Here is a 13,303-nt window from a genome sequence, read left to right as displayed (position 1 = left end):
AAAACCAGCCATGGCGTGGACACCGACGTCTTGCTTCCGGATAAGCTAAACACCTTCTTCACCCCCTCTGCGTTCTGAGTGCATGTGCAGACCAGCTAGCTGGTGTGTATACGGACATATTCAATTTCTCCCTATCCCACTCTGCTGTCCCCACATGCTTCAAAAGCAAAAGTAACTGAACTAAATTACTATCGCCCTGTAGCACTCACTTCTGTCATCATGAAGTGCTGTTGTAAGGCAGGTCCTCACTAGACATGACCGGCAACAACATCGCCTATGGGCACAAACCCACCGTCGCTAGACCAGACAGGACTGGCAAAAAGTGCTCTTCAATGACGAGTCACGGTTTTGTCTCACCAGGGGTTATGGACGGATTTGCGTTTATCGTCGAAGGAATGAGCGTTACACCGAGGTCTGTACTCTGGAGCGGGATCGATTTGGAGGTGGAGGGTCCGTCATGGTCTGGGGTGGTGTGTCACAGCATCATCGGACTGATCTTGTTGTCATTGCAGGCAATCTCAACACTGTGCGTTACAGGGAAGACATCCTCCTCCCTCATCTGGTACCCTTCCTGCAAGCTCATCCTGACATGACCCTCCAGCATGACAATGGCACTAGCCATACTGCTCGTTCTGTGCGTAATTTCCTGCAAGACAGGAATGTCAGTGTTCTGCCATGGCCAGCAAAGAGCCTGGATCTCAATCCCATTGATCACGTCTGGGACCTGTTGGATCGGAGGGTGAGAACTAGGGACATTCCCCCCAGAAATATCCGGGAACTTGGTGGAAGAGTGGGGTAACATCTCACAGCAAGAACTGGAAAATCTGGTGCAGTCCATGAGGAGGAGATGCAGCGCAGTACTTAATGCAGCTGGTGGCCACACCAGATACGGACTGTTACTTTGATTTTGACACCGTTGTTCATGGACACATTATTAATTTTCTGTTAGTCACATCTCTGTGGAACTTGTTCAGTTTGTGTCTCAGTATTTGAATCTTATGTTCATACAAATATTTACATATGTTAAATTTGCTGAAAATGAACGTAGTTGACAGTGGGAGGATGTTTCTTTTTTTTGCTGAGTTCATATTACATGGATTTATTATACTTTTTAAAATGGAGATGTTTCAAAGGTCTGCATCAGTGGCTTGTAGCTTCTATCTCAAGGCCATCAGACTGTTAAACAGCCACCACTAACATTGAGTGGCTGCTGCCAACACACTGACTCAACTCCAGCCACTTTAATAATGGGAATTGATGGGAATTGATGGGAAATGATGTAAAATATATCACTAGCCACTTTAAACAATGCTACCTAATATAATGTTTACATACCCTACATTATTCATCTCATATGTATATGTATATACTGTACTCTATATCATCTACTGCATCTTTATGTAATACATGTATCACTAGCCACTTTAACTATGCCACTTTGTTTACATACTCATCTCATATGTATATACTGCACTCAATACCATCTACTGTATCTTGCCTATGCCACTCTGTACCATCACTCACTCATATATCTTTATGTACATATTCTTTATCCCCTTACACTTGTGTCTGTCTATAAGGTAGTAGTTTTGGAATTGTTAGCTAGATTACTTGTTGGTTATTACTGCATCGTCGGAACTAGAAAGCACAAGCATTTCGCTACGCTCGCATTAACATCTGCTAACCATGTGTATGTGACAAATAAAATTTGATTTGATTTGGAAGCCAGGAGATGCTAAATGTGTTTATGTTTTTTTATTTTATTTTTATTTCACCTTTATTTAACCAGGTAGGCTAGTTGAGAACAAGTTCTCATTTGCAACTGCGACCTGGCCAAGATAAAGCATAGCAGTGTGAACAGACAACAGAGTTACACATGGAGTAAACAATTAACAAGTCAATAACACAGTAGAGAAAAAAAGGGGAGTCTATATACATTGTGTGCAAAAGGCATGAGGAGGTAGGCGAATAATTACAATTTTGCAGATTAACACTGGAGTGATAAATGATCAGATGGTCATGTACAGGTAGAGATATTGGTGTGCAAAAGAGCAGAAAAGTAAATAAATAAAAACAGTATGGGGATGAGGTAGGTAAAAATGGGTGGGCTATTTACCGATAGACTATGTACAGCTGCAGCGATCGGTTAGCTGCTCAGATAGAAGATGTTTGAAGTTGGTGAGGGAGATAAAAGTCTCCAACTTCAGCGATTTTTGCAATTCGTTCCAGTCACAGGCAGCAGAGAACTGGAACGAAAGGCGGCCAAATGAGGTGTTGGCTTTAGGGATGATCAGTGAGATACACCTGCTGGAGCGCGTGCTACGGATGGGTGTTGCCATCGTGACCAGTGAACTGAGATAAGGCGGAGCTTTACCTAGCATGGACTTGTAGATGACCTGGAGGCAGTGGGTCTGGCGACAAATATGTAGCGAGGGCCAGCCGACTAGAGCATACAAGTCGCAGTGGTGGGTAGTATATGGGGCTTTGATGATAAAATGGATGGCACTGTGATAAACTGCATCCAGTTTGCTGAGTAGAGTGTTGGAAGCAATTTTGTAGATGACATCGCCGAAGTCGAGGATCGGTAGGGATAGTCAGTTTTACTAGGGTAAGTTTGGCAGCGTGAGTGAAGGAGGCTTTGTTGCGGAATAGAAAGCCGACTCTTGATTTGATTTTCGATTGGAGATGTTTGATATGAGTCTTGAAGGAGAGTTTACAGAAAATATTAAATATTTACTAAATAAATAAAAAATATTTTTAAAAGTTACACACAAAATAACAAAAATGAAGCTACAGTATATATGGGGTTTTTGGTACTGATTCAATGTGCGAGTCAATGTGCGGGGGTACAGGTTAGTCAAGGTAATTGAGGCAATATGTACATGTAGGTAGGGGTAAATTGACTATGCATAGATAATAAATCAAATCAAATTTTATTTGTCACATACACATGGTTAGCAGATGTTAATGTGAGTGTAGCGAAATGCTTGTGCTTCTAGTTCCGACAATGCAGTAATAACAAACAAGTAATCTAACTAACAATTCCAAAACTACTGTCTTATACACAGTGTAAGGGGATAAAGAATATGTACATAAGGATATATGAATGAGTGATGGTACAGAGCAGCATAGGCAAGATACAGTAGCTGATATCGAGTACAGTATATACATATGAGATGAGTATGTAAACAAAGTGGCATAGTTAAAGTGGCTAGTGATACATGTATTACATAAGGATGCAGTCGATGATATAGAGTACAGTATATACGTATGCATATGAGATGAATAATGTAGGGTAAGTAACATTATATAAGGTAGCATTGTTTATATATTTACATCATTTCCCATCAATTCCCATTATTAAAGTGGCTGGAGTTGAGTCAGTGTCATTGTCAGTGTGTTGGCAGCAGCCACTCAATGTTAGTGGTGGCTGTTTAACAGTCTGATGGCCTTGAGATTGAAAAACAGCTTCTGTCTCTCGGTCCCAGCTTTGATGCACCTGTACTGACCTCGCCTTCTGGATGATAGCGGGGTAAACAGGCAGTGGCTCGGGTGGTTGATGTCCTTGATGATCTTTATGGCCTTCCTGTAACATCGGGTGGTGTAGGTGTCCTGGAGGGCAGGTAGTTTGCCCCCGGTGATGCGTTGTGCAGACCTCACTACCCTCTGGAGAGCCTTACGGTTGAGGGCGGAGCAGTTGACGTACCAGGCGGTGATACAGCCCGCCAGGATGCTCTCGATTGTGCATCTGTAGAAGTTTGTGAGTGCTTTTGGTGACAAGCCGAATTTCTTCAGCCTCCTGAGGTTGAAGAGGCGCTGCTGCGCCTTCTTCACGATGCTGTCTGTGTGAGTGGACCAATTCAGTTTGTCTGTGATGTGTATGCCGAGGAACTTAAAACTTGCTACCCTCTCCACTACTGTTCCATCGATGTGGATAGGGGGGTGTTCCCTCTGACTCCTTCCTGAAGTCCACAATCATCTCCTTAGTTTTGTTGACGTTGAGTGTGAGGTTATTTTCCTGACACCACACTCCGAGGGCCCTCACCTCCTCCCTGTAGGCCGTCTCGTCGTTGTTGGTAATCAAGCCTACCACTGTTGTGTCGTCCGCAAACTTGATGAGGTTAATAAACAGCGAGTAGCAGCAGCGGGACGGGGTCAATGCAAATAGTCTGGGTGGCCATTTGATTAATTGTTTAGCAGTCTTATGGCTTGGGGGTAGAAGCTGTTAAGGAGCCTTTCGGACCTAGACTTGATGCTCCGGTACCGCTTGCTGTGCGGTTGCAGAGAGAACAGTCTGCGACTTGGGTGGCTGGAGTCTTTGGCATTTTTTTTGGTCCGTTCTCTGACACCACCTATTATAAAGGTCCTGAATGGCAAGAAGCTTTGCCCCAGTGATGTACTGGGCCGTATGCACTAACCTCTGTTGCGCCTTACGATCGAATGCTGAGCAGTTGCCATACCAGGCGGTGATGCAACCAGTCAGGATGCTCTCCATGGTGCAGCTGTAGAACTTTTTGAGGCTCTGGGGACCCATGCCAAATCTTTTCAGTCTCCTGAGGGGGAATAGGCGTTGTTGGGCCCTCTTCATGACTGTCTTGGTGTGTTTGGACCATGATAGTTTGTTGGTGATGTGGACAACAGGGACCTTGAAGCTCTTGACCCACTCCACTGCACCCCGTCGATGTGAATGTGGGCTGATTTATCGGCCCGTCAGGAAGTCCAGGATCCGGTTGCAGAGGGAGGTGTTTAATCCCATGGTCTTTAGCTTAGTGATGTGCTTTGTGGGTACTATGGTGTTGAACGCTGAGCTGTAGTCAATGAACAGCATTCTCACATAGGTGTTCCTTTTGTCCAGGTTGGAAAGGGCAGTGTGGAGTGCGATTGAGATTGTGTCATCTCTGAATCTGTTGGAGTGGTATGTGAATTGGAGTGGGTCCAGGGTTTCCGGGATGATGGCGTTGATGTGAGCCATGACCAGCCTTTCAAAGCACTGCTTGGCTGCAGACATGAGTGGTACAGGGCGATAGTGATTTAGGCAGGTTACCTTGCCGTTCTTGCGCACAGGGACTATGGTGGTCTGCTTGAAACATGTAGGTATTACAGACTCGGTCAGGGAGAGGTTGAAAATGCAAGTGAAGATACTTGCCTTTTTGTCTGTGCATGCTCTGAGTACACGTCCTGATAATCCATCTGGCCCAGCGGCCTTGTGAATGTTGACCTGTTTAAAGTTCTTACTCACATTGGCTACGGAACAGCTGGTGCTCTCATGCATGCTTCAGTGTTGCTTGCCTTGAAGCGAGCATAGAAGGCATTAACTCGTCTGTTAGGCTCGCGTCACTGGGCAGCTTGCGGCTGGGTTTCCCTTTGTAATCCGTAATAGTCTTAGTCCTGAATTGACACTTTGCCTTTGATTGTTTGTCTGAGAGTGTATCAGGATTTTTTATAAGCGTCCGGATTAGTTTCCTGCTCCTTGAAAGCGGCAGCTCTAGCTTTTAATTAACTCAGTGCGAATGTTGCCTGTAATCCATGGATTCTGTTTGGGGACAACATCATCGATGCACTTATTCATGAAGCCGGTAACTGAGGTGGTATACTCCTCAATGCCATGGGATGAATCCTGGAACATATTCCAGTCTGTGCTAGCAAAACAGTTCTGTAGTTTAGCATCTGCGACATCTGACCACCTCCGTATTGAGTGAGTCACTGTTATTTCTCTGCTTAAGTTTTTGCTTGTAATTAGGAGGATAGAATTATGGTCAGATTTGCCAAATGGAGGAAAAGGAAGAACTTTGTACACGTCTCTGTGTGTGGAGTAAAGGTAGTCGAGAGTTGCTTTTCCTCTGGTTGCACATGTGACATGCTGGTAGAAATGAGGTAAAACAGATTTAAGTTTTCCTGCAATAAAGTACTGCATTTTGTAGTTATTGAGGCAATCATTTACTATTCAATATATATTTTAAACTTTTTTGTACAGTATCTCAAACAGACACACTACAGGTTTTCATTCAAAAAGTGAAGGTCATTAAAGAAACACAACAAGAGATCCTCCTTCATTTGTGAAAGATGTGGGCTGCTAAACAAGGAGACCTGGCCTGGCCATGTAACAGTTAGTTCTGACTGAGTTTCAATATCCCCATATCACCCCTTGGCCCGATAATTATTTAGAAAATGGGTCATGAAATAAATCAACTAGGCTCACCAATTTGCCATCAACATTAGTCTACTTCCTCAATGGCCAATGAGCACAAATGTGTGGCTGGCACACAGCTCTGTTGTCTGCCACAACTTTATGGCGGTAAAACAATTTCACAAGTGTGCAAATGCTGACATCAAACCTGCTGTCTTAAAAACGTTATGCCCTTTCCCAACAGCATTTCTGATTCAATTCCTGTTACGTTGCAGACTCATCATCTCAGCCTTATAGCTGGGTCCAACCCCGGAAGAGTGTACAAGGAGGGTGATGAGGACCCTCACAACGAGCCAAGTTTGGAGGCACTATACTGTAGCCTGAAAGGGAAACGGGGGGAAATTGCACTTACTGTAAAAACATGAGTGTGTGCAATGCTATCAAACGTGAGTTCAATTACAAAACAGTTACTTCACAGCAAGCCATGGTAATAGATTCTTCCCAAACACAGATTAAGCCTTGCTCCTTTATGCTGGACTAGGGCTGTTACGGTGAACGAATTGCCGCCACACTGGCAGTCACGAGTCATGACCTCAAAAACCATGTGATAATTTAGTTATGGTAACTAGGCTTCTCCAAAACTGCGCTCTGATGCCGCCAATGGCCATTAGTAGCCTACCAAACTTGCTAACTGCCAGTTGCTAATGGTCTGGTACTCAGTGCTCTATTGTCCCCACAATCACTCGGACATCAATGGAAATGAAATCGAAAATCTAATCAAACACTTCACAAGAGCCCATAAGCCCATGTTGCGCAACATTCCTATAGGCTATGCAATAGTTTTGATGGTGTCTATTAAAAAGAGGATCCCATCAGCTTTCTATAGTAGAGGCCTACTATATTTATTTCTTAACTTCCCTAAAACTAAGCACATTGCTTTGCTTTCCAACCGGCTGGCATGAAAATGAACTGCGAGAAAAGCGTCCTCCATTCGCTATTGAAGTGCATAGGATGACATATTTTTTTCCCTGCCCCCCTTGCTGAAGGAGAGAGAGAGACACAGCTGAATGTGAGTTCTCACATTTTTCAAGATGTTTTTTTACTAAAAGATAGATTTGGAGTTAGATAAACTTAGATTTTTCGGCAGGGACATGTATGGGATGCTATCCACCACAGCATAACCTTCACTCCAGATCAAAACACCAAACCTACAACCTAATTTTGGACAAAATTACCTGGAAGGATTAATACTGCCAAGAACACCATCCAACCTGGAACTGAGACAGACCAGACACAACTTCAATTAGCACAGATGTGTGAAGTGAGAGGTGTCTGTCAATTCATAAGAGATTGTATGACCCTTATTTGTATAAAATGGACAGAGCCCAGTCTTAAAGTCAACCAGCAGCTTTTATTACACATTTTACCACAGGTTATAAACTGAAAATGACGTCATTAATTTCAGTGCTAGGCCGTGTCATCTCCGCTCTAGTACAATGGCTGTATGGTTCTCACATGTCTCTCCCTATTAAGATTATATATGACCGAGCCAAGGTAAGCTTGTGTAGATAAGCCTTCTAGCCAGTCTGGCTATAAGTTCATTCATTTCTACCATGGTACAGGCAGACATTGTTCTAATTCTTGATTATATTTACACACATTATATTCAGTACTAGGATTAAAAAGAAAATGAATACATATACAGTAACATAATAGTATTCTGATTAGTACATATACAGTAACATAATAGTATTCTGATTAGTCAGTCCTGATTGAAATGTATACATAATTTGTCATCATTGATAAAAATTCCCTTAACAGTGTCAAAACCTTTAAACCCCAAAAATGGCAGGCTAACCGACCCAAATCCAGAGTCCTTGAAGCCCCCTCCTGCTGTTCAGAGACCATCCACTGGCATTTTCTACAAGAAATCTGCCTCCAGAAATAAAAGCTTCTCCCAAGTGGGTGTGACACCTACTCCTGTTGCCTGCTGCACTGCTGCTTTGATTCCACCGGGTGATCTGTTCACCGTCTGCCCTGGTTGTCTCCCCCTGTCTGGTACAGGTACCCCACCACACTCCTCCCTGTTTCCCAAGCTTTCGCTCGCCTCCAGCACACAGGCACTGTTGAGTGACTCTGAACTTGGCTAGCCCTAAGTCGTTATATATTTTTTTCTTATGCATTTTGCTATTTGCCTCATGTTGACTATGAACTTCCTTGTTTACCCAACCGTGGGACAGACCATGTTTGTTCCCACACTGGGGACTCTGACTCTCTATTGGTTACACAGACTTTTGGCCTCCCATCCTATTCTAACCACCTCTCGCCAGCTTTGTATTCATGTTACCAGATGAAATTTGCTGTACAATATGATCTTGTTGCCATCTAATGCACATTCACATGTCATAAATCAACACGGCAGAGCTCTCCCTGTCCTCTGCCGTGCCCTGATTGTATTACCGCTGATGATATCTGAAAATGTGCATGTACACCCTGGCCCATCTACTGTTGCTAGCCCAAATTTTGACTTGTGCTCTATCTGCTTCACTGATTTCTGCTGGGTTTTCTGTCTGGGTTTTCTGCACATTAACACGAGAAGCTTATTACCTAAAAATGGATCAATTGAAAGTGTGGGTTCACAGCTCCAATTCAGATGTGTTGGTCATTACTGAGGCGTGGTTAAGAAAGAGTGTTTTGAATACTGATGTTTACCTTTCTGGTTATAAACTTTTTCGACAAGACAGATCTTCTAACGGTGGGGGAGTGGCAATCTTTACCAAGAATCACCTTCAGTGCTCGGTTGTGTCCGCAAAGTCTGTCCCCAAACAATTTGATTTGCTGGTTTTAAGCATTAAACTTTCAAATAGCTCTTTGTTGACTGGTGCTGGGTGCTATCGTCCTCCATCTGCACCCTACCTGCCCTAAGCTTTCTCCTGGTCTGAATTTGTCCTGCTAGCTAACCTAAACTGGGACATACTTAAACCACCTGACCAAGTCCTAAAGCAATGGGACTTCCTAAATCTTACTCTGATTATTACCAACCCCACAAGGTATGAGCCCAAACACCCAGAAAAGGCTACCCTCCGTAATGTTATACTCACAAATAATCCTGATAGGTTTCAAGTCTAGTGTTTTATGTAATGACATTAGTAATCCCTGTTTTACAGCCTGCGTTTGTAACGGCTGCTAAGAGAAACAACCTGTCCTGATTTGTCATAAACGCTTGCTAAAAAACTTTAATGAGCAAGCCTTCCTTCATGACCTGGCCTCTGTAAATTGGTATAGAATCAGCTTGATCCCCTCTATTGAAGACGATTGAAGACGCTAGGACCTTCTTTTTTGATATTTTCAGTGATATTGTTAACAAACACACCCCAGTAAAAAAGAATAGAATTAAAAACAGGTTCAGCCCCTGGTTCGACTGTGATCTGGCAGAGTTACTCCCCCTCAAGAATTGCATTTTGCTCAGCACACGCATACTCAGGCTGACTGGCTCTCATTCAGGCAAATGAGAAATAAGTGCACTCAGGCTATCCGGAAGGCCAAAGTTAGTTACTTTAAGGAGCAGTTCTCTCTCTGTGGGTCTAACCCCAAGAAGTTCTGGAAAACGTTTAAAGACCTGGAGAAAAAACCCTCCTCCTAACAGCTGCCCATGTCCCTTAAAGTTGATGATATGGTTGTTACTGACAAGAAGCACATGGCTGAGCTTTTTAGTCAACACTTCATTGACTCAGGATTCCTATTTGACTCAGCCATGCCTCCTTGCCCATCCAACATTTCCTCATCTCCCACCCCTTCTAATGCGACTAGCCCTGATGCTCCTCCCTCTTTTTCCCCTGTCCCGTTACAAAGCTTCTCCCTGCAGGCGGTCAATGAGTCCGAGGTGCTAAAGGAGCTCCTTAAACTTGACCCCCAAAAAACATCTGAGTAAGATGGTTTAGACCCTTTCTTCTTTAAGGTTGCTGCCCCTATAATCGCCAAGCATATATCTGACCTTTTTAACCTGTCTCTCCTCTCCAGGGAGGTTCCCATTGCTTAGAAGGCAGCCACGGTTCGTCCTTTATTTAATGGGGGAGATCAAGCTGATCCTAACTGTTATAGGCCTATTTCTATTTTGCCCTGTTCATCAAAGGTGTTGGAAAAACATGTCAATAATCAACTGACTGGCTTTCTTGATGTCTATAGTATTGTCTCTGGTATGCACTCTGGTGTCCGCTCAGGTGATGATGTCACCATTGCCCTTGATTCTAAGCATACCTCTCTCAAAGAGTGCAGTGTATAAAGTCAGAACATCTGTTGTCTCAACCACTGCCTGTCAACAAGGGAGTACCCCAAGACTCGATCCTAGGCCCCACACTCTTCTCAATTTACATCAACAATGTAGCTCAGGCAGTAGGAAGCTCTCTCATCCATTTATATGCAGATGATACAGTCATATACTCAGCTGGCCCCTCTCCAGATTTTGTGTTAAATGCTCTACAACAAAGCTTTCTTAATGTCCAACAAGCTTTTTCTGCCCATAACCTTGTTCTGAACACCTCCAAAACAATGGTCATGTGGTTTAGTAAGAACAATGCCCCTCTCCCTTCAGGTGTGATTACTACCTCTGAGGGTTAGAGCTCGAGGTAGTCACCTCATACAAGTACTTGGGAGTATGGCTGGACGGTACATTGTCCTTATCTCAGCACATATCAAAGGTGCAGGCTAAAGTTAAATCTAGACTTGGTTTCCTCTATCGTAATCACTCCTCTTTCACCCCAGCTGCCAAAATAACCCTGATTCAGATGGCCATCCTACCCATGCTAGATTATGGAGACATAATTTATAGATCGGTAGGTAAGGGTGCTCTCGAACGGTTAGATGTTCTTTACCATTCGGCCATCAGATTTTCCACCAATGCTCCTTATAGGACACATCACTGTACTCTATACTCCTCTGTAAACTGGTCATCTCTGTATACCCGTCGCAAGACCCACTGGTTGATGCTTATTTATAAAACCGACTAGGCCTCACTCCCCCCTTTCTGAGATATCAACTGCTGCCCTCATCCTCCACATACAACACCCATTCTGCCAGTCACATTCTGTTAAAGGTCCCCAAAGCACAAACAATAATGTTTGTACACTATTTTGTGCCTCTACCATGTTGTGCTGCTGCCATGTTGTGTTGCTACCATGTTGTTGTCATGTTGTTGTCCTAGGTCTCTCTTTATGTAGTGTTGTGTTGTCTCTCTTGTCGTGATGTGTGTTTTTATTTATCCTGCTAGGTTAGTTCTCATACCTGCTAGGTTAGTTCTCCTAACCTCCCAGGTTAATTATCCTAACCAGCCTCTCCAGCTTAGCTAAAATGTTACAAGGAAATAGCAATTAAGCAGCCACGCAAAACGATCTTGGCAACCAATCTGCCCAATTAGCTATGTTTTCAGTTATGTTGATCCTCTTATTTTGATCCTCCCACTTACACTCTCCACGTAAACAGTTACCAGGGGAGAATGATGACTGCCCCCTTTCATTGAAGCTACGGAAATTCAAGGTTGACCGCAGTACTGCAGGCATTGTTAGCAGAAAACATGATCCCCTATTACAGTGAATGGAAAAATTGCAATCTTCGTGGTCATTCTACCACAGCCACAATTTCAGGCTTTTTCTTTTGCTTTTTGGTCTCAATTTAAGGTTAGGGTTAGCAGTGTGGTTAAGGTTAGGGATAAGGTTAGGTTTAAAATCACATTTTAAGAAGATCATTTGTAGAAATAGGCAGGGTTTATGACTGTGGCTGTGGTAATTAGTGACAACTGGTCAATCTTCGTGTAAATAAAAATGTTTTGAAGACAATCAAGGTACCAATAATTGCTTCTAATACGCCAGACGTATGTCCTTGAACCGATTATTTAAAAATCACACAGAAGTTATAAGGATAATAAAGTTGCTAATGGCAGCCTGCAGTACCTCAGTCGGCCTTCAGCTTGAGTTACTCAATAAGAGGGGGCAGCACTGAGCTAGTCTGCAACGTCACTTCCTGGAGTAGCTCTGTAATACCAACATGTTTCAAGCAAACCACCATAGTCCCTGTGTCTAAGGAAGCCAAGGTAACCTGCCTAAATGATTATCGTCCCGTAGAACTCACGTCGGTAGCCATGAAGTGCTTTGAAAGGCTGGTCATGGCTCACATCAAGAGCATCATCCCAGATACCCTAGATCCACTCCAATTCGCATACCGCCCCAACAGAGCCACAGATGACGCAATCTCAATCGCACTCCACACTGCCCATTCCCACCTGGACGAAAGGAACACCTATGTGAGAATGCTGTTCATTGACTACAGCTCAGCGTTCAACACCATATTTCCCACGAAGCTCATCACTAAGCTAAGGACCCTGGGACTAAACACCTCCCTCTGCAACTGGATCCTGGACTTCCTGACAGTCCACCCCCTGGTGTTAAGGGTAGGCAACAACACGTCTGCCCCTGATCCCCAACACTGGGGCCCAGTGAAGAGGGCATGACAAAACCTTTTCCCCCTCGGGAGACTGAAAAGATTTGGCATGAGTCCCTAGATCCTCAAAAAGTTCTACAGCTGCACCATCGAGAGCATCCTGACCGGTTGCATCACCGTCTGGTATGGCAACTGCTCGGCATCTGACCGTAAGGCGCTACAGAGGGTAGTGCGTATGGCCCAGTACATCACTGGGGCCAAGCTTCCTGCCATCCAGGACACAGTGTCAGAGGAAAGCCCATAAAATTGTCAGAGACTCCAGTCATCCAAGTCATAGACTGTTTTCTCTGTTAACGCACAACAATCGGTACCAGAGTGCCAAGTCTAGGACCAAAAGGCTCATTAACAGCTTCTACCCCCAAGCCATAAGACTAATGAACAATTAATCAAATGGCCACCGGACTATTACATTCCCCCCACCCCCCCTCCATTTGTTTGTACACTGCTGCTTCTCGCTGTTTATTATCTATGCAGTGTGGCACTGGTAACCCTTGTATATAGCCTCATTATTGTTATGTGATTGTGTTACTTTTTATCATTTTTTTATTTTATTTTGTTTATTTGGTAAATATTTTCTTAACTCTTCTTGAACTGCACTGTTGGTTAAGGGCTTGTAAGTAAACATTTCACGGTAAGGTCTACACTTGTTGTATTCGGCGCATGTGACCAATAAAGTTTGATTTG

The sequence above is a fragment of the Oncorhynchus tshawytscha genome, linkage group LG02 (assembly GCF_018296145.1).
Source record: "Oncorhynchus tshawytscha isolate Ot180627B linkage group LG02, Otsh_v2.0, whole genome shotgun sequence".
Classification (NCBI taxonomy): Eukaryota; Metazoa; Chordata; class Actinopteri; order Salmoniformes; family Salmonidae; genus Oncorhynchus; species Oncorhynchus tshawytscha.
Note: the sequence above shows the minus strand (reverse complement) of the source record.